At 36.2% G+C, this 22,892-nt stretch overlaps 2 long non-coding RNA genes across 2 annotated transcripts; both read left to right on the forward strand.

The window, feature by feature from the left end:
* The first annotated feature begins 5,163 nt into the window (after positions 1-5,163).
* Positions 5,164-12,269, forward strand: LOC135153521 (uncharacterized). The gene is made up of 3 exons (XR_010292914.1): positions 5,164-5,313; positions 8,220-8,339; positions 8,698-12,269. It is a non-coding gene; the product is annotated as an uncharacterized LOC135153521 (long non-coding RNA).
* Positions 12,270-14,289: 2,020 nt separating this feature from the next.
* On the forward strand, positions 14,290-21,001 carry LOC129276277 (uncharacterized). The gene is made up of 4 exons (XR_010292915.1): positions 14,290-14,461; positions 16,692-16,947; positions 17,439-17,676; positions 18,383-21,001. It is a non-coding gene; the product is annotated as an uncharacterized LOC129276277 (long non-coding RNA).
* The last annotated feature ends 1,891 nt before the right edge of the window (positions 21,002-22,892 follow it).

Consider the following 22,892-nt stretch of genomic DNA (forward strand, 5'->3'; position numbering starts at 1 on the left):
CTCCAAACGACTTTTACCCCATCGACCTTTCTATTCTCCCCTCTCTCTCCCCCCTTCATTCTCTCTGCTTTTTTCTCCCTCCTCTCTTTCTACCTGATCATGTGAGTGTCTCATACTTTCCACACCTTCACACAGCTTATCCTCTCTCTCTCTGCCTTCTATCAAAATTTATCACAATACATCTGCAAACGCCTTCATGCTCAATCCATAAGTCTGAGTGTATATTTTACTTGTTGACAGGACACTAAATCATAAATTACATGAAACCACTTCAATACTACTGTTGTGCTACTTGACTTTTTTATGAAGAAGAGATTGGATCATGACGGAATAAAATAAATTCCACTTCACAAGTTGTATCGGTTTCTAATATATTGATTTATGTAATTTTATTCACATTATTTATTAGTTTCAAGTAGTAGCAAGACAACAAAAACAAGTTGGGTGTCAAGGAGCTTCTTTCAGTACTATACACCGAATGTGACAATCAAGCTGCAAATAAGAGATGAGCTACAAATAACATGCATGTATACTCAGAGGCGAGGGGGGACGGGGTGGGCTCTTGGGCACGATCTGCAATTCAAGGACTGTTACTCATAATGAACACTTTTCACAAGGATCGCTAGTCATAAACAGAAGAAAAAATGCAGGGTCCCCTATTCACAAAATCTGCCGAGGGTCACTATTCATAATGGAAGGAAGGGGCTGCCAGTCGAAACATGGAAAAGGGGCTGTCAATCATAAGGTTCGCTGTTCATAATACAAGGGAACAGCTGAAAACAAAAACTATAAATTTTCGAATTCTTTTCATGCTACTGAAAGGGAGAATATTATTGTTAAAGGTCCACTCAAAAGAAGCCTTCTCCGTTGCAGGAGCTTCACCCCCCTCCCCACTTTTTTCCAAAACCGTGTACAAAAATGTAAAAATGACCAAATGATTTTTGCATTTTTTGCATGGTCAGCCCCCCACTTTGAAAACCGTTCTTTGGCCCCTGCATTGCCTTCACATCCAAGCTTAGCTATGACACAATACAGCTTGGGCAATAACATTTGCGTGTATATCCATTCATGCATGTTACTCTCATGGAGATGAATAAATTCATTATAATTTTGGAGACCCCTTAATCTCACAGCAATAAATTATTCAGTGCATTATCAGAAAGTACATTTTGCAATCGCTTTAAGGCAGATTCTTTAATGGTTTAAAATCATAGCCTGGGTTCCGTTACATTAAAGACTTGTTACAGTAAAAAAATGCGTACTTTCTGCAATTAAGTTAAACATCAGCCAATCAATTCAAATGATTTCAGTAGCTTTAAACTGTTATTGCAAATTCTTTATCATAACAAGTTTTATGAAATGGGTCCCTGAACTGAAGTTTATCTTCAAACAATCAGTAGTCAATGATTTTCCTTTTCAAAAAAAAATGTATAGTTTACTTCTCCCTTTTCACACAAAAAAAAATTCCCTTACACATCCTGTTATGGTTTTAAACAAGAAGTGAAACTGAAATATCATCGACTGACCGAGGTCATTACAAGTATTGTTTTAATGATTTAGCGATACCTATCACTGTATAATGAGACATGTTTCTAACTTAAAATATGAATTAAAGTTATTAACCCCCCCCCAAAAAAAAAAACACCACATGATGAGCTCCCCCTTACAAAAAATTCCTGCAGTACTTTAGTGGTACTCTGTTGTACCTGTGTGATACTTCTGTCATACACGACGGTACCTCAGAATTACCACAGGACTTCTGTGGTATCACTCTGTGATAGTTCTGTCATACTTCTGTGGTACAGGAAAATATGAAAATTTCCTGCAATACCTTAATGGTACTCTGTCGTACCTGTGTGATACTTCTGTTGTACAAAACTGTATATAGAATTACAACAGGACTTCTGTGGTATCACTCTGTGATAGTTCTGTCATACTTCTGTGGTACAGGAAAATATGAAAATTTCATGCAATACCTTAATGGTACTCTGTCGTACCTGTGTGATACTGCTGTTGTACAAAACTGTATATAGAATTACAACAGGACTTCTGTGGTATCACTCTGTGATAGTTCTGTCATACTTCTGTGGTACATAAAAATATGAAAATTTCATGCAATACCTTAATGGTACTCTGTCGTACCTGTGTGATACTTCTGTTGTACAAAACTGTATAAGGAATTACTACAGGACTCCTGTGGTATCACTCTGTGATAGTTCTACTTCTGTGGTACATAAAAATATGAAAATTTCATGCAATACCTTAATGGTACTCTGTCGTACCTGTGTAATACTTCTGTTGTACATAACTGTATACAATATCACTCTGTGATAGTTATGTCGTACTTCTGTTGTACATGAAAATTCTAAAATATCCTGCAGTACTTCTATGACAACCCTGCGATACTTCTGTTGTATATGAACATTTTTTAAATTTCCTGCAGTACTCCTATTACTAAGCACTTCTATGGAAACCCTGTGATACTTCTGTGGTACATGAACATTTTGAAATTTCCTGCAGTACTCGATCCTATTAAAGACACTTCTATGAAAACCCTGTGATACTTCTGTGGTAAATGAAAATTTTGAAATTTCCTGCAGGACTCAATATAGGCACTTCTAAAATTCTATGGCAACCCCAGTGCTATACTTTCAAAATTTCCTGCGGTACTTCTCATGCAGCCACCCCAGAAATATGACTGAAACTGTATCACAGACGCTACTGGTGTATTTTCTGTGGTACAGTACATGAAAAAATTAGTTTCCTTCAGTACTTGTATGGAAGCCCTGTTTGTACCACAGACTAATTTTTTTATTTCCAGTGAGGGATTTATCTTTTTTTTCAGTTTCGGGAGAGGTCAGTAGCGTATTGAGTCTTATATTTTTAGAAGGCCATATGGCTTAAAAGGGCACCATTCATTTTAAAAAGTACAATTTTTTATATGAAAATTTAATTTTGTGATAGCTAGATTGTGACATATAGGCCCTATTTCAAAATTATATTTCACCCTGTCCCATTGTGTAGGTCTATATCAGCGAGGGGGGGGGGGTTATGCCTACTGAGACTCAGAGGTTTTAAGTTTGATAGCTTCTATTTCTACGAGAAAGGGTACTATACGTACTAGATCAAAACTAGGAGCAAAGCGCGAACTGAAAAATGCGAAAAATTATTGACCCCAAAATGGGCAACTTATATTTTGAGGACTCGTTTTCAGGGTTATTTCTTTTTCATGCGCTCTTTTAAATTTCAATTATCATTTTTGTTTTGTTTGTTCGCCACTTATTTTTCATAAAAAACAGGATGAATAATAAAAAAATGACTATATTTAAAAGGGTACGTGTTGAAATATACAGGACACACCTAACACTCTTAGAGCTTAATGGTTGTGAGGAAGCCGGGTTGAATTTCAAAGAGATATTGTAATGAATAAAAATATAAGCATGAACGTATTATTCTACTTCATCCATCTCTTTCTAACAATACAAGAAAATAATTGAAGGGGAGGTCAACGCTAGAGATAATCAATAAATAGAGTAAAATTCACAAAACAAAATGCTTAAAATTTATTCAAAATCGGATGACAAATAACGAAGTTAAGTTGAATTTTAAGGATTTGCAATATTCCCATGAAACAGTTTTATTTAGGCATGTCTCATGAATATTCATTAGGTGGGCTGATGATGTCATATCCCATGTTCTTTTGTACAATATATGAAATTAGATTTATTCAACATATTTCTACCAAGAACTTAAACAATTGGAATGACGACTAATTAACCGCATTAGTTATTTAATGCAGCAACTTTACAATGGGGACACATTATTTACACATGTATTGAAAAAATAGATAATCATAATTTCATATCTAACATTTAAAAAGAAAAATGGGAATGTCACATCATCAGCCCACCAAATGAATATTCATGACGATGTGCACACTATCTGTTTTCACAAAATATTGATAAACAATTAACATAAGAAAGTTCAGCGTTGAATGTTGATTAAAAAATAAATCTCAGTTAAAATGCTATCTAAGATTTTGTTTTACACGTTTCATAACCAAGTTTTAATGCGATTCTGGCCCCTTAAAGTTTTTATTGCGAGAAAATACATTTTTCCAAGTTTCCCATCTATTTTTTTATTTATTTTTTTTAGTAAAAAGGACCTATTTTCTTACAAATATATTATTATAAATAAAATTACTTCAATATTTGTTCTCCTATTCACAATATTTTTTACAGGTGGAATAGGATAAACTAAAAATAGGATATTTAATTTCCATTTTAAGGCCTATTTTTTGCTTTATATCCCCGGTTTATATCTTTGCCACCTTGCAATATGTTAGCCAGGCTGGTTTATATCTATTTCTTTTTAAATCAAATAAAATTGGATATTTTCAATCTATTTTTATGATGCGAAGCTATATATAGTTTGTAAATATGTTTTTTAATTGCAAGAACAATCTTGTATCTCTGTTCACATATGATGGCAGTTTATTTTGCTTCTTTTTTTCTAATTTGTATGAAGTTTGTATCTATATATTTTCAAACTATTTTCCATCCTTAAAGTGTCACAACCGATATCATATTATTTTTTACCTCGTTGGCAAAGTTATTATCTTTTCTTATGTTTCGCTTCAAAATGGTATCTTTATGTCTTGCTCCTCCACCCCTTATCAAAATACCCTGCCGGCACTTGATCTAAGATTATTTTCTTTTACTACTTGAACCTTATAAAGGGATCTTTCCTTCGATCGCAAGAAAGGATAAAATGTGTGTTTTTGAAAAGAAATAAAATTAAAAATACATAGGATTGGAGCTGTGATTTTCCTCATTGCTTTCTTTGTCATCCTACTTGCATACTAGTAGGCCTATATAACATATTTTCAGTAAAATTGTGAGACATGTTTTTAAATCCTATCCTTATATTAAAAAAAAGAATAAAGAGAAAGAAAAAAATTAAAAGACATAGAAAAGAAAAAGAAAGGAAGAAGAAATAAATATTTGAATTTTACTTTATTCAATTCCTTTACGTTAATAATATGATATATAAATGATGGCGAAAATAGTCAAATTGTCTGGTTGCCAAGTAAAAAGTAAGACCCCCCCCCCCCCCTCCGAGCTCCCCGTACAAACGCACGGACTGTACCGTATACGTGTTTCCGGTTCCGCCATTTGAAAAAAAACGTTCGTAACTGCTCAGCTGAACCCGAAGCTTGATGAAGAAGGCCGTCAATATTTCAACAAAAACTAACAGAATATGGATCAGATTCGGACAACGACTTCTTAAGACATTCACACAACAGGCTAAACAGTAAGTTAGATCCATTTTTCGTAGTTTGGCGCGGCATGCACTTAAATTTCTTCGACTTTTTAATCATTACCGTACGGCCACTGCACTGCCGTTGTTCCCGATCGCTTATCGGGTGGGGGCTGATCTGCGGTGTGCGCGGCCGGGGACGGCCAACGGCTGGCTAAGTTAGTAGTATATTGATGGCGGCGGTGAGGATGTTTGTATTGTCATGATTGTAGCCAGGTCAGGGGTGGGCGCTAATGCAGTTTCGCACCGGCCGATTAATACCAGCATACCTCATCACCAATATTTGTTCCCAAATGTCATGACAAGTCTCTCAGTCACATTTGAAGTCAATATATCCACCACTTTTCAAAATATCGTGATCGGGAATGGCTGTAGGCCTAGCCAGGCGGCTTCTAGAGAGTGAAAATCATTTACTAACGTAACTTCGTAAGGTCACTCTCATATGAAGCCAGGGATCCTTTCTCATATACCCACACAGAGGAAGCCAAAACTTGAAACTTTCACCCCCGGCCCCGAGATTTCTACTTTCCTTCTAAAAGATCTAGCCTAACGTTAGACCTAAATCATGTACATGGGATAAAACTTAATTTCCAACATTTCTACGCTCTCGTCGTTATTTTTGAAGAAGAAATTCATTCCAAAAAATGCGAAAAATATCATGATTAGACGGAAGAGACTTGCCCGATGTTTACGCCGCCATCTTGTTTTCTATTGTTCTTCGCCAACGTTACAGACGCGAACTTCGAGACCATGAACTCGATCTGATATTCTGAGTGACAGAGGTGGGATTTTATGGGGGTGGGGAATATAAAATTCATGCAACATCTTGATTTTTAAAAAGAATTAAAACTAATATTCTTACTTTACACAAAGTTTCATTTAGTTCCATGCTTTTATCAGTCTCAAAATTGGTGATTTAGAGCCAACATGAAGTTCCTCACACATATTTATAATTCGCTGCCGATTTCAAAACATTGCATGCGGATGCAATATTCGCGAGATACCGGGCCTGGTCTGACCCGACCGACCTCACACGCATGCGATGTATTGAATATTGATACGTGTGAGAAACTTCATGTTGGCTCTAAATCATCAATTTTGAGACGGATAGAGGCATGGAGAAGAACTGAAACTTTGTGTGCAGGAAGAATATTAGTTTTAATTTTTTTAAAGAGCGTGATGTTGCATGAATTTGATATCCCCCCCCATAAGATCCCACTTTTTGTCACTCGGAATAAGACAGATCCAGTTCACGGTCTCAAAGTTTGGGTAGGTGGAGCGTAGTGTAGCAATAGTGAAGTGGAGTGGAGCCTGCACGAACTTCACTCGAGGTAGGCAATCCCACAAATTTAAAAGAGGTTTCTATAAAATCAAGTCCGGCCTTCTATGAACATGACAAACTTACGAAAAGATGTGAAGTCAATTCACCCTAAATATCATCAATATCCCTCAAATAGCTTCATTTAAGCACTAATTTCTCTTCCGGTTGATAAAATATGGATCCGTCTTTAATTTCCAAAATTGTTCGTCTAACTAGCTAAAGGACGCATGTTTTATCTACATATTAAAGACACTACATAGAAAAGACTAGGCACAAAGACTATTATACATGTAAATCGATGCAAAGCATTACGCGATGTCGGCAAAGTGCCCAATCTTCTTATTGTAAAGACTTTAGCGACAATAACAGACTGTGAGTAAGGTTAAAATGCTCCTCTACTTTTAATGTTTTCATTAGCGCTGTTGTCGGGAACAAAAATCCATGTCGACATGTCGCTTAAAAATTAATCCCGACATCGACAATGTCGACATGAAAAAGGGACCGTAATTTAGCCTGGGCTCCCTAACATAAAAAAAAAGCATTCGATCGTGGAACAACACTCTCAATCAAATATATTCACCTTGACACGAGTGATATCCCCACACTAGATCTATATAATACAGGCTCAGTTCGGGAATTGAGCTTCCAAAATCACCGATTTAATCCACATTTTTTTTCTGGAGAATCAAGTTTTTGTACCAGGATCCGGTTTCGAAAGCATTGCTCAATAACACTCGTAGCCAATTTGAGAATCACCAATTACAACAGTGATCATTGCTGCAAACGCAAGCTCCTCAATTTGACAATGAAAAGTAATGAAAATCGACCGATAATTGCAGTATCACTTCCGCGGCGATCCGTGCAACGATCTCCAAACGAATGAAGGGAAGTTTTCTGTGACTTCGTGATATGAAGTAAGCGCTCAATTGCGGCAGTCACAACTTTGACAAAAACACGTGTTCGCTGCTGCTCACGTTTATGTGAAAAGTAATGCATTGAGGAGCAACGTATTATCAAGCACGGTGAATAGCGCGCGATGGGTACATATTTCCGTGGATGGGTACGGTGAATGCTACTCTCGCTATAACGGGATATCGAGGGCGGCTCGATCGGGCAGGCCGGCCCTGCACTGACGTATTTCTACTGCCGCACAGCTCGCAGATATTCTTTTTTCATTTAATGCGCTGCTAAGCTGAATAAACCTTTTAATCGCGTCAATTACTGTGGATAAATGCTTCTAACTTTTCAGCTAATCTTTACACTCGTGATTGTAGGCTAGACCCCTTTTTATTTTATGTTTACATGTCGATGTGGGTGCGTGCATGTCGACATGTCGGAATTTTGAAAATCCTTCGTATGTCGACATCAATGTCGATATGAGGCCTATCGACAACAGCACTAGTTTTCATTGATTTTATGTTGAATATTATTAAAGAATATGACTCTTTGCACCTGAATTGTAACACTGAAATATGGAAATGAAGAAGTTTTATCATGTATTTTTATTACATCATGTATTTGTATTAACCTGCAAATAAAATTTTACTATGTCACTCAAATTCATTTCATTTCATTCAAGATTCAAAGAGGGATCTCTGGATGATCGAGCAGCAAGTCCAGCATTATGTGGGAAAGATACTACAGGTGTACACAGAAAAGGCCATGTTCTTGTACAAGACACGGTTGGAGTTCATAAAAGGTGATTATATAGGCATTCACTTCAGTAGATATTATAATTACAAAATTAAGCAGATTGTATTCATGCAGTGGCATACAGTGTAATCCTTGTTAGAAGATGTAGATTTATTCTTCATTGTTTTATTAAAGAGTTTCAATATGTGCTTATGACAATTTGTTTGCATTATAAATTGTTTGTCACTCTTCCGCTTAGTTTGCTTTTATAAGCAAGAATATGCTAAGAGAGATAGCCGCAAGGACCTCATTATCCGATAGATGTGTACTTGTGAAAAGAGATCTAGATGGGGGCAAAACACCTTATTTCTTGTATTTTTATGTTGTTCATGTTATCGTAATGGTATGTGTTTTTTTTTCTACAGATTAAGCTGCCTCGTGCTATACAGACTTGGATAAAAACAAGCTGTCCAATGAATGGTGACTACTCAAGAGGAGCCAGAAAGTCAACTAAAGCCAGGGTATTTTGGGAGTTGATATGGCCGGGGAAGGGGGGAGGGGGGTTTCCAGGGCCCCCCCCCTTCCTTGAGATCTTGACCGCACAATCGCGTCTAACATTGGCACATGGGTTGTCTAGGGCATAATTTACAAAATTAAATTGTAAATTATTTCACGCAAATTGTTAGTAAGTGATAATACTAATTTATGCGTAATTAGAATACAATATCATACTTTTTCCTCTATTGCATTGACTTTGTACACAAAATCACGTTTTTGAGCAATTTTTGGTATGACATGTACTTACATAATGTCACGTTATTACAGAACCACGTACCGGGTGACACAAGATTGGTCTCAAAAGATGCACAAGACTAGAAAGAGGCATGTTTTTAAAAAATTGTGCGACAGCATGGTCGCAAAATTTTTGGAAGGGGGGGGGGTCAAATTGGTCCAATTTAACTAAGGGTTAATAACTGGGAGGCTGTTAGCTGCCTTTTTACTTTCAAGTCTTGCACATCTTTTGAGACCAAATTTGTGATGCCTGGGTACGCTGTTCCGAAATTTCGCAACATTTTTATGTATTAATCCAACACAAATACTGTTTCTTGCTAAAAATTCACAATTAGTATACCAGTAATATACATTTATCAAGTCAAATTATTTAATTACATTTATAATCATAAAAGCTTTGATAAAGTATAAAAAAAAACAAAGAGTTGTATGTAGGCCTGGGACTTTCGGGTTTTTTCTCTTCGGGTACCCGTGGTAATTTTCGGGTGGGTACCTGAAAATCATGTCACTTGAAATATGACTGGTGGAAAAACCCCATAGGTGACGTCATCAAGCCAATGCGATGCAAGCCAATTTATGAATGAAAATATAGTAAGCATGCGCATTGCAAGCCTCCCGTGCCCCACGCAGTATTCCATCGAAACAAGTTTCAATACTCTGTCACCTCGTACCAAAATCGACCTAGAATTCCACTTTCCTATATATCATATGAATTATAAAAGGTTTTCTCACCGATACTGCACAGGTAAGCAAATTTTTATTCTTGCTTTTCCGTCAAAATCTTACGAAGTAGCATCGATATTACATCGTGTTCGTGAGTTTGTATCGCTACGTGAACAAAGTCAATTGATTTCCGGGTTTCGGAGCGTCAAATGCGCCAGCCAATCACAATCGTGTTCCCATTTTCGGTTTATGATGAACTAAAAATGGTAACAAGAACGTGATTGGCTGGTGCTTCGTAGGTCGATTTTGGTATGAGGTGACAGAGTATTGCAGACTTGTTTTGACGTAATACTGCGTGGGGCTGAGGCTTGCAATGCGCATGCTTACTATATTTTCATTCATAAATTGGTTTGCGTCGCAGTGGCTGGATGACGTCACTGCGCTGCAAAAGAAACATGGCGATGATTGAACGATCTCGGTCACATCATCATCACTTGAAAACTTGTATATTTATGGATATTTAGAGGGTAATTGGTGAAATTCAAAATGAGGCTTGTGTACTTTTGTAATGAGTTACAATCATGTCTTACACTACGCAATACAAATCAAATACATGTACATTATACTGGTGAGCAATTTTCGGGTATCGGGTATTGATTTTTCTACTCGGGTACCCGGGTTTTAGTCCCAGCCCTAGTTGTATGAAAATTTTCAAAAATAATGAAAGGTAAAAGAAAACAAGATTACAATGTCCATTGCAAGGGGGCTAGTCTAGCTATTCAGGATAATTGGGATTTTATTCAGTTTTTAATTGACATAACATTATGACAAGATCCCTCCATTTAGTGTATAAACAGCACATGGCCATGATTGAAATTCATATAACATTAAAGTATGCAAACCAGGCAGCTACATGTACATGTAGGACTCACTGCTTGTCAATTCTATTGTCTGCCAGGGTCAAGTGACATACAGTGCACATGTATAACATGTGTGAAAGTACATAAGAAAATCAGCTTTTTATTTTTGTACTGTAACATTGGGTGAACTGGTGATCACTTTGGATATGATGCTCTTCATATTGGTTTATTTTATGTATATGAATTTTTGGATAATCATTAAGAATTAAAGCCATTTACTTAATATATGGAAGCATAAGCCCATCAAAGAACAGAATTATGTCATGTACAGCTAATTCATTTTGCGTGATATTACAATTGTAATTGTTTACTTGAGCAAGTAATTTGAATTGCTGCATGACCTAAACAATGACATGTTCCAATTCGAATAGTAACATGACCTAAAGAAGAGTTACTCCACCTCGATTGAGAGTGCTTATGTTAAATAATTGATGTTGCTACTTCAAATAATTGAGGTCAATCAAATTGGTCATAATTATTCAAGTCAATTTTGAGCTATATGTCATAATTAATTAGGTCATATACTAATTGAAATTACTAAATGACTCGAGTAGGTATGAATTCACATTGCCACATGACCTTAATTATTTTATGTAGCAACATCAAGTATTGAACGTCATTTAGTTATCAATTATGACATGTAGCAAATCAAATTACATGCCGCAATTTCGTGTTTATGATGGGCTCATGCTTACATTCATATATAACCCTTCAATACGTAGTTGGAGCAATTCTTAGACAAGAAGACTGTGTAAAATGATATGCCTATTCAATGTCAAAAAGGTTAATGTCTCAATAGATTTGATCTACGTTTTGGCAAAGTAATCTTATGTTCATATTTTTTCTAACCTATGGTGAACGTTCTAAATCATGTGAAATTCATTCAAAAATATCTTTCAGTATTTATGGACTTAAGTGAATTCTGAGCAAAATGAAGTGATTATGATTACGTTCATGTACTTTAAGTTTATACTGGTGATCAACACATCATAATTTCATCCCTTACTGTATGTGCACCATGCATTATCTGTACATGCAGAAGTGGTTATCCATTGTTTCATAACATGGTTGAGTAAAGGATGTTCTGCTTTTAGTATTAAGCCAATCGGGTGTTGACAAGAAGGGGAAAATGCAATTGCTCAGCTATTACAGTTTTTTTTGCAACCATAATACTGGTTAAGCCTTGGTTACATTCGCCGGCTCGTGGCCTTACGTCGAGTCAAAATTAACAGTCTTAATCATCCTTGTACCAGCTACTACCAGCTACACGTGGGTGGTTTGTACAGGAATACCTAAAACTGCTGATTTTGTCTCGCCGTAAGGCAACCGGTCAAGGAATGTGACCAAGGTATTAATAATAATCGCTTATTGTTGTGTTAGAGGGAAGGATTCTGGGTCGAATCTAGCTTTCTTTATGTGATCTCAAAATGGCAGCAATGTATGAATAGTGAAAGTAGTTCATGTGGCATCTCAATGTTCATGGATATAAATCTTTGTACATGTCTTATCCTAAAGATGAAATGTTACTGCATTATTCTAGCAGTCATTTATGATATCAAAGATGTTCTATACTGTGCATAGTACAGCTCATACATAATAAAGGTATGTGAATATGCTTTTAACGTCTTTGCAAATTTGTGGGTTTTTTCACGCCTCTTTTCATTAGTCAAGATGTCAAAGTTGTTGTGCTGGATCACAGGAAATTCTTACAAACTACTACGCCTAACAAACCAGTGCAGGACGGTGTCGTGAGAAAATCGCACAGACTACTACAGGACAATACCATAGGATTGTCACAGGAAATCAACAAGAATACCCCTGCAGGATTACCACAGTAAAGTATCACAAGAAGGCTGCAGGATGAGACCAATAATGCCACAGAAGATATCAAAGATCAGTATCACAGGAATACCACAGGACAGTACTGCAGGAATTGTCCTGCGGTAAGGTCTCTTGGTATTCCTGCAGTACTGTCATGTAGTACTGTTCTGTAGTACTTTCCTGTGATACTGGTCTGCGGAATTCCTAAAGTACTGTCCTGTCATACTGTCCTGTGATACTATTTATCACCACAGGATAGTATCACAGGACAGTACTACAGGAATACCAGACCAGTATCACAGGACAGTACTACAGGAATACCAGACCAGTATCACAGGACAGTACTACAGGAATACCAGACCAGTATCACAGGACAGTACTACAGGAATACCAGACCAGTATCACAGGACAGTACTACAGGAATACCAGACCAGTATCACAGGACAGTACTACAGGACACAGTACCAGAAGCCTGCGGTACTCCTGTAGTACTGTCCTGCGATACTGTTCTGTAGTACTTCCCTGTGATACTGGTCTGCGATATTCCTGTAGTACTGTCCTGTCATACTGTCCTGTCATACTATCCTGTCATACTGTCCTGTCATACTATCATGTGATACTATCCTGTGATACTATCCTGTGATACTGTCCTGTAGTACTAATAGTAGTGTGGTAGTGGTTGTAGCGGTTGTAGCGGTTGTGGTGATCGTGTCCTGTCATACTTCCTGCCATACTTATGCGGTTATTACCACAGGAAGTATCACAGGACACGGACCTGTTGTACTCCTGTTGTACATTTCTGTAGTACCGTCCCAAATTACGTGCACGTAATTCCTGCAGTACTTTCCTGCGATACTTCCTGCAGTACATATCACAGAGTACTACAGGAATTTTTTGTAAGGGCCGGAACTGTACTATTATGATAATTCTGTATACATTAATAATAAAGTGCTACTACTTCCTTAGTGCATTCAAATATTGTTGTATTAACAATTTTGGATGATTCCATTTCAAGCAGTTACTGGCATATGAAGTTACCTCCTATCGCCATCTATTCCCATATATTTCACAACAAATACATGCCTATGCCAACTGTGTGAATATACAGTACATGTATGTGAATAATACTACATTTTTTGTCAGCGGTCATCCGAACCGTCATATCGCGACACCACAGTGCGAAACCCATTTCAAAGAAAATCAACTTCGAAGTTTACTATAATTTGGCACTTTTTAGTCCGAAGCAATGCAAGATTATTAATGCTAGAAAAATATACGGTAGGACAGACAAAGACAAGCGACTATTAAATATTGATATCTTTATTTTTACAAAGAACCAAGAATGTGAGAAGATAAAGCAAAAGAGCTACATGCTTGTAATTCCAGTTTGAGCGGTTTGGATTTTCCTTGTGCAAGAACGCCATAGGGAATACAAAAACCCTGACTCAATGCGTGCGATCAAGCAACATGCATGCATTTGCCATATTAAGTACGCGCAGCTGTTGTTTGCTTTGCTACAGTACGTGTTTCCAATGGGACTGGCGATTTTCATCAAAATTTTGCATGTCATCACCTTGAAAATCACCATATATCTCAAAAACTAAAATGAATTGCTGCCTAGAAATTCATTTATGTATAGAGTAGGACTTGAACTTTCATTTTCTGCAAAAAAAAATCTCAAAATCGATTTTCTTTTATTTTACCAAAATTGACCGATACGAAGGTTCGGATGAACGCCGATGATTCGTACAACTGAGCAGACCATTCACGGCTGTTTCACAGTGAAAATAAGCTTAGCGCCCCCTTGCGGCCCAAGTGCGCATATGCATTTAACGTTGTTGTGCTGCGATGTTTATAAAGGGCGATTAAAAAATCCTTGGCGAATGTTGTGGCATCTGGCGCTGACACGACCAACTCTCTCTGTCTATCCCCAACAGTTTATTTATTTCGCAAGAATTCCGTGGAGGAAACATTTTTTTCCATGTTTAAAGTCGTAAGTATGGCAATACGTTTTCTGTTTTTCTCCATTTTGTCATGATGTTTGCGTTTGCATAATCCCATGTATGATGTAAACTCGCGAATCTGGCCCTAATTATGGAACTTTTTAAAGTCCAAAATGTAAAAAGTCCGGTTTGTCAGCATTTCGTATTTATTGTAGTTTTGTTTTCAAAGCACTTAAGATTCATCTGGCGCAATATTTCGTTGAACCCATCAGTAGAATTTATTTTAGGTTGATTTTTCGATACAGCTCTTTCTGTTTGTATAGGATGTGCGCGCCGCTACCCCGGGTGAAGCCGGGCAGGGCCGGGTCGCGGGCCGCCTGGCTGTGTGGTCAGACACCGCTCATGTACACAGCAGCTCAGCTGCGCTTCGTGAGCTAAGCTGAGCGAGATTGAGACGGTGAGAGTGCATTCGCTGTACTTATGTACAACTACATGTAATGATTTTGCTGCGCCTGCTGCATGCTGCTGAGCTGAGTACTAACTTTGACTCGTGAAAAAGGGTATTTCACGGTCTGTAGAGCTAGGTCTAGACTCCCATTTTCACAATCATGACAACACTTTCAGTGTTTTTGAGGGTTTTTTTGCATACAAATTTACAATGTTACTTGGATCTGTGAATCTGATAGGGCTACATTGTCATTGACTACACCGCACTAGTGACTAGATTCAAGGCCAGCACTCAGCAGTGCTAATAGTACGTGTATTAGTACTAGGCCCTATAGATTCTAGATTTTTTAATTAATTTTTTAGGGTGGGGTAGATTCTGTTTGAGGTTTTTTCAGATACATTGGGGGGGGGGGGGGGGGTTGCATTAAAAATATGCTGTACTGCATAGCACTCATTCAATGAACAAGGTTATGATATAACCTTGTTCTCAGTTACATTTCCATGTGTGGCAAAATAAGGGTGGCAATTTTGGCTTATTTTCTCTTTTTCTATGGGACAAATGCTTGATTTTCTTACACTGTCAGTTTCCAATACAGTTATTCATCATATAACTAGGCTGTTATGTAAATTTGATTCTTTAAATTATTTTTTCTTAATTAAAAATAGAGATTGAAAAATGAAAATTTTCTTGCCATATTACTTTCCACCAATAGTAATATTAGTACACAAAAATATGCCCAAAATTCAAGATTTTGAGTGCTCTGGTGAATACAAAAATTATTCCCAAGTTACTAATGAAAAATAAATTGCAACTGTACGTAAATTAGTAATTTTGGTCACAAAAGTGATATTTTAATGATTTTTTAAAGTGTGTGCTATGTACAGCATTGGCTTCCCCACAGGCAGGATGGTTGCAGTGAACAAGTGCTGCATAGAGACTATATGGTGGGGCCAGGGGATTTGGTCTGAAAGTGAAACGAAGGATTTTGTGCGTGGAAGTTTTTTTTTTTTTCTTTATGTTTTTCTCAATCTTTTAGTTTCAATGAATCAATGATCAATACCATGCATTGCTACACTTATTCAAAACAATTCACTGTATCGTACTATGCACAGTAGCACACATAGGTCAGGTAAATTCTAATTTTCTATTATATCAGACCAAAATATACATTTATTATTATAGTTCATACATAATTATATGATAGGTAATCTCTGCACTTGCTTCTTTGGTGGCATTTCTTGTTTACTAAATTTCATCATAAGATGACTTTCATCTTTCAAAGATCCTTTCGTCTTTATTATAACATGTCTTCTGTGTGCACGTTTTGTACAGCCTACAGGGAAGATTAGCATAAATTCTGTTCGTCTTTTTTATCATCATGATAGTTCTCTGGTGAAACAGGTAGTCAAAGAATTGTGACTGGTACTGTAGCTTTTTCTTCTTTTGTTGATTTGAGTGGTGATAAGTCATATTTGACTAATTAATGTCACCAACATAATCTAAAAAATCTCACTCCTCACATAATGACATTATTAGGTTTTTTATTTTATGTATCCTTTCAACTAGTTCCACTAGTCTCAAAGATTGAAGAGAAAAAATATGTATGTTACATCAGATGTTAAATCTAAATCATGCCTATATTACATCAGATAAAAGAAACATCTAAAACAACTGCCAGCTATTTTACTTTTTATATATAAAATTATAAAAAAGAATTATATCACACAATTTTCAGTAATAATCTACACATCTGTGACGTTACAAAATAGAATAATTTGAAATTTACATCTCCAATATCCTAACTTCTACATTTAATCTTCTTCATTTGTCAGTTGCTTGGCGATGGGATGAGTCATTTTCTGAAGCAATGAGATGAAAGGAACCTTCATAGCATCCAACAAACAAGGATTTCTGTGAGGCATTGTGTTTTCCACATTGCAGACCTCTGTATCACCAACTTAAATGAGCCTCCACCTGTCCACCATGATCTCCCCCAAACTTAATCCACACCTCTTCTTCAGGAATTGCCCCATCGTGAGTTGTGAGAAATCCATTCCTGTGGAAAGATGATGGAACATGAACATATGGGTAGGTTTTGATGATTTCTGCCAATTAATAGCTTTAGCTATTAAAAAAAGGCTGGCCTCCCTCAACATTTTTAAAGATATTTCTATTACTCTTTTTCGTTGAGTCTACTGGTAATGCAAAATTTAAGGCCACATTTGTGACAATTGGCACAGTTTTAAAAAAATAATACAATTATGCAAGTGCATATCACATCAAAATTTGCTCAAAAACTTGTTTTAGTACAAATCCAATGCTTTATTCTGTCTCCAGCAAAGATTTATGATTGTATATATTATTCTCACTTTTGCTGAATTGAATCATGAATCTGGTGGCAGATTATAGTATCTATTGTCATTTAAAGGTGCGAATGATCATGAATAATCCTTGGTGGCCATGTCCCTGAGATGAATTTATTGATTTCATGTTCTTTATGATCATTAAAACTATTCAAAATAAAGCAATTTTTTTGGTGCTAACTTTTCTTTCTATCTCTGTTGTCTAACCACCTCCAGTCTGTGACTCTGCTATGGACCTAGCGAATCACTGTCGACTGTCCATGGTTCAAGTGGGGCTACAGCAGTGATGGAGACACTACCTTTGACTGTGTGAAGATCAGACGATGCAATTCCCATTGGTCAGCCCCCCCCCCCCCCCATCCCAAGGAGCCATGCACTGCCAGAGATCTTGAGCCAGGTCTTCAGTGGTTATCCATGGATGGATAAGAAGAACGGAGACAATAAAGATAGTGAGGTCAGTACGACATTAATTCTCAGTGAAATTTACCTATTCATCTGTCTGTACTGTGACCAATTAAGGTGCCCATCATTCATCATGGCCAACGTCTTTGCTGCATCTCGTTATGTAAATCTCTTTGAATGACTAACAAGAAGAAGCTGTAAAACATATATACATAACAATTTTAATTTCATATTTTGATAGCCATTCACTAGAAGATTTTTTCCCCCGCAATTCAATTTTGGTGCTTTTAAATTCATCTGCCACTATACAGGTTGAAATAAAATACCCCCACTCACTTGCATGTAGACATTGGGGTCATGGCTCCCCAAAATTTTCACCACAAAGAAAAGGGGATAAAAAAAGGAAAGGAATGTAAAAGGGGTGAAACATATTACTTTCTGAATATTGTGTCAATTGCTATCACAGTTACTATTATTTAAAATGTAAAAAATAGTCATTATGGAAGAAAATGTTTGAAAATGAGAAATCAAAGTTATTTGGATATCATAAGGAAGGGGATATATATTTTTTTTCCAACTATAAGTAGATCAACATCTATACTTGTAAACCATTCTTAAAAATAAAATTCACTTTTTATCTATATTTCAAAGAAATAAACGAGTAGTAAATTGCATTTGTACAAGTGATGAGCTTTGAATTAAGATAATTCTCTCATTTAATTCGCAGTGCTAAGAATTTGCGTTACTTACTGTTCCAGATATCTTGTTGATTTCGGCGTGGCCATCTTCCTGACGCTTCTTCCAAACAATGAAACTGGAGGTTCTTTCCACGAATCTTGGAATATGTGCAATTGAATGTATAGCTGCTTCAAGTGTGATTCAAGCTTTTTCAAGAGCTTCTTGACGTTCTACTTCTACTGGCCTTTATTTTATTTAACATGTCTTGTGAATGTTTTTAGGAGGCCAGTTTTGCCACAAACACAGTAAACCTCAAGTTCACATATAGTTAAAAAACAGGGACTACTTGTAACATCATCTAGGAAAAAGTTCTTGCTACAAATTGGACATGACGAAACTTTTCATTCATTATGTCTTCAGTATTTACTGAGGGACTCACTACAAAAGGAAGTTGGGGTCAAAAGGTCAAGTTTTTGTTCAACTTGGTCACATTCCTTTATTTCTGCATCAATTATGTTCACACTTACTACATCTGATCCCTGGGTAATACTACATGTACTTTCATTAGGATAATGGGTCAAAGGTATAATGTTAATAATCAACTGAAAATTACTTAGTCAGGAAAAGTGGTTTATTGGATTCCCTATCTTTTGCTTATAATTATTTTTTTTCAAATTTAATATTTCTCCATCAAATCTGACAAATTCATTATTTTTTATCAATAATTATTAAACGATGTCAGTAATAAGAGTTTTGAGAAACATGTGCAAGTATATGTACCAACATCCATGGGCAGAATATTTGCTCGAAGGGTACATGCTACAGGGAAATTTTAAAGTGTGCAACCATAGGATACAGGAAAAAAAGTTCTTGCAGACTTTGATGTTAGTAGCCGAAAATATCCTACATTAGTTCAGCACTATTCATCTGGAAGAAGAGATGTGTCAAAGCATTTTAAACAATTTTAAAAGTTGCCTGCGCTATATTTGTTTAATTGATATGCAGTTAGAATTGATCAAATTCTGAATGCAAGCTGACAAATTTATTTAGAAGGAGGGTATTAACATGAATGTATTTCAATACAAGTAAGACGTCTCTGGCAGTCTTGCCTGCATTATTATGCAATTCAATATGGTCGCATTTCAGACGTTCGGTATGGAAATGGGTGGATAATGGAAAAAGTATAATATTAAATTCAATTATCAATCAAAAACAGACTTCTGGAATGTCTCTCTACAGTTATTATTCATGACATGTCTAATTATACTAGACGAGTAGGAAAATGTCAGCCAATATAATATTCAAATTTAAAAAAAAATTTTAGTTCCAATAATTTAGATATACTTCACTTCAAACTTTAATTCAAAGACTACAGGCATAACTTTTTATACGCCCGTCTTGACGGGACGTATTATGGTATCACGCTCGGTGTCCGTTCGTCCGTTAACTTTTCCTTGTAAACGCGAGAACTTAAGTTTAACTTAATCTAGGCTCATATAATTTGGTGCACGATACTAGCATGGATCCCAGGAAGCCTATTGATTTTTGGTCAGAAGGTCAAAGGTGAAGTCACCATCTTCCACTTATCTTGCTTGACCAATAGCTCCATTTTCCATGTTACAGACGGGCATATTATGTGCCCGCCTTAGCAACACTCTTGTTCGATTTGAAGTGTATTGATTAAGAAGTTATAGCATGTATGTTAAATAGTAGGTTAAAAACAACTAAAATATATATTATAATGGCAATGTATTATATTGTGTCATAATATGAATTATGACTGTATGGTTTACATTTCTAGTCAGTTAAAATGCAAAGAACGAGATTAAGATTATTTTTACAAATTCAACCATTTTGAAAATATAAAGGAATGAGCTACATGTGCATGTCATATCCAATCTAATCAATTACCAGTAGTCACTTATCTGATTTGTAATTTATATTTATAGTATTTTTAAGTCTTGTATCATTTCATTAAAAAATTTATCCACGGGGTACTGAATTTGCCGGGCATGTGAAGGTGAAAATCATTTTTCAGTTTTTTTTTAACATTGTTAAAATTAAATGTACACTGTAATTGATATGCATACAATGATAAATAACCAATTTTTGTGGCTGTGTGAGTGGTACCGGTAGATCACATGAAATTTGCAAATATTATGTTTTAAAATGACAGATTATTTCATATTTATATTTATTCTTTTTTTTTGAGGGGGTATATAATGCAGACCTGACAAGTGACCATGGTTTTCATTTAGGAGTTCAATCCCTTCTCCTTTCATCCATATTTTATAGCTTTTATAAAGTTACGAGGGTTTCATTGACCCTACCAGACATGTTGAGATTGAATTTTACCTCCTGGAATCTAATCCAAACACATAAAATGAGGAGTATCCATATCAGGTAATGGTAAATGATTATGTCTTAACACAATTTTTTCCAAACACATATAAATTATTCTAATCATGGGCTATCATGAATTAAGTTTTAGGCTATTTATCCCATATTTCTCACGTTAGTCCATAATTAATTTCCATATCGGTTGTTATACATGCTTATTAAAATATTTTATTGGAAGGTTTCATTCAAGTAAAATTATTGTCTTGATGTTTATTTATATATATATATCTTTGTGCATGTAATGTCACTGGAGGGCAAATTTTCAAATGTGGTTCAATAAATAGATGAATGTGAATGAATCTCTATCTGTATCTAAACTTCCTAAAATATGTAGTAATTCACTGCAATTTTATTGTAAATTTTGAATAAAATTCGTTTATATAATCTTACTCTTTTTTATAAGCAAGGGATGACCTGCAATGACTACTCGAGACATCTAACATTCTGTTGTATAATCAAGGATAAAGGCACAAGGGTGAGGCACATGTACTTGTATGCTGCCCTTCCACGCTATATTTTGAGAATGACTCCTTGATTAGGCATCTTTATCCAAATGAAAGACCATTGTCATTAGTACGCCACCCCCTTCCTCAATTTTGCCTTCTCCAGTGCCCCATTGCATAAAAGTTAGTATTATGGTAACCTTGTTATCAAATGGTAACTACCATGTTAACACTAATCAAAGCTAATCAAGATCAAGGACTCCATACAAGTTGTATTTGCATGGTAAATCATAATGGTAACTCTTTATGCAATGGGGCCCAGGTATATTAAATCCTTGATCACTGACAACAAACAATTAATGAAACGGGACAAAGGCAGTATTGATGAAACTGAAAAACCAGAGTCAAAGGCAGGGTTGGAAGGGACACATCCCTCCCCCCCCCCCCCTCATTTTGAAAAAAAATCTCAATTGAACATGCTACTAATATAACTATAGGCCTGTTTTAAAAATACTGGACCTGCCTCTTTTAGGAAATTGCATAGAAAATTGTCATCTGCACCCACTCAATTTTCAGTTTTGCTCTTTGCACCCTCTTGATTTTAAAAATACTGGACCTGCCTCTGAGATATTGTGGGGTTGGATCGGCTTGGGTATTTATGACGGTGGGGGGGGGGGATAATATTTCACCTCCACAAGTAGAAAAAACATAGTTTCCATTAAAAAATTTAACAAGTAAAGTTATTTTAAATGATCAGTGACATTAATACTAAAGGGGGGGGGGAGCTGTGGGGGCTTTCTAAAACCATGTACAAAAACATAAAAATTACCATGTAAATATGATTATTGCATGGTCAGCCCCTACTTTCATAACTATTCCGCGGCACCTAACACCACTTTCCAGAAGGGGGGGGGGGACTCCTCAAAAGTAAGATGGCCCACCCACCCACCCCCCCCCCCCCACAATAAAAAAACACTAATTTTTGTTACATTTAAGTTATTGAAGTAAATCATAATCACAATATTTACAAATGATTAGCATGATGGAAAAGCATAAAATCATGAAATATTACAAATAAAAAAGGCAGATATAAGATTATAATCGTCTATACGTTTTCAAGAGGGAAGCGCCGAGATAGAAAAAAAAAAAGACCGCTCTAACTAAATTTTTTTGAAAGACCCTTTTTTATTTTTTTTCAATTTTTTTTTGGGGGGGTTCATCAACATTTCATTCAGCTTGAACCCCCCCCCCTTAAATATTCCTACGTAAGCTTCTGTAACAAGTTGTGTATTTTTTTAATTTTTTAATGAGAAAGAGTTTGCCTATTTTTTTAGAGGACCGCCAACTTATGCAAATTAAAAAAATAGGCCAATATACTCTCGCACCTTATATGATATGACAGCTAGCTAGCTAGGGGCAACAATTATTTTCCATGATCGATCATGATCCGTGGTACTTGGTATCGTCGACTCGATCTCCCATTCTAAAATAGGCTCTCCCCATGATCAAGTCTGAAAAGGATCACAAAATGCTGTCTGACGAACGTGAATGTTTTAGTTGCAACATTTCTCTCAAATCTTAATTATGAGAAGAGAAATGGAATAATTCATGTAGAAATTTTCCTCTAAAACAAATACATTTGTCTACGTGGTCTCGCTGTGTTTGGTCCGGTCTTGGACCTATAACGCTAGATCTAGACCCATTTCCCCATTCAAAGTATGATCGATGACGTCCAGATAGTTTTGTT

This window comes from Lytechinus pictus, chromosome 3 (genome assembly GCF_037042905.1).
Source record: "Lytechinus pictus isolate F3 Inbred chromosome 3, Lp3.0, whole genome shotgun sequence".
Lineage (NCBI taxonomy): Eukaryota > Metazoa > Echinodermata > Echinoidea > Temnopleuroida > Toxopneustidae > Lytechinus > Lytechinus pictus.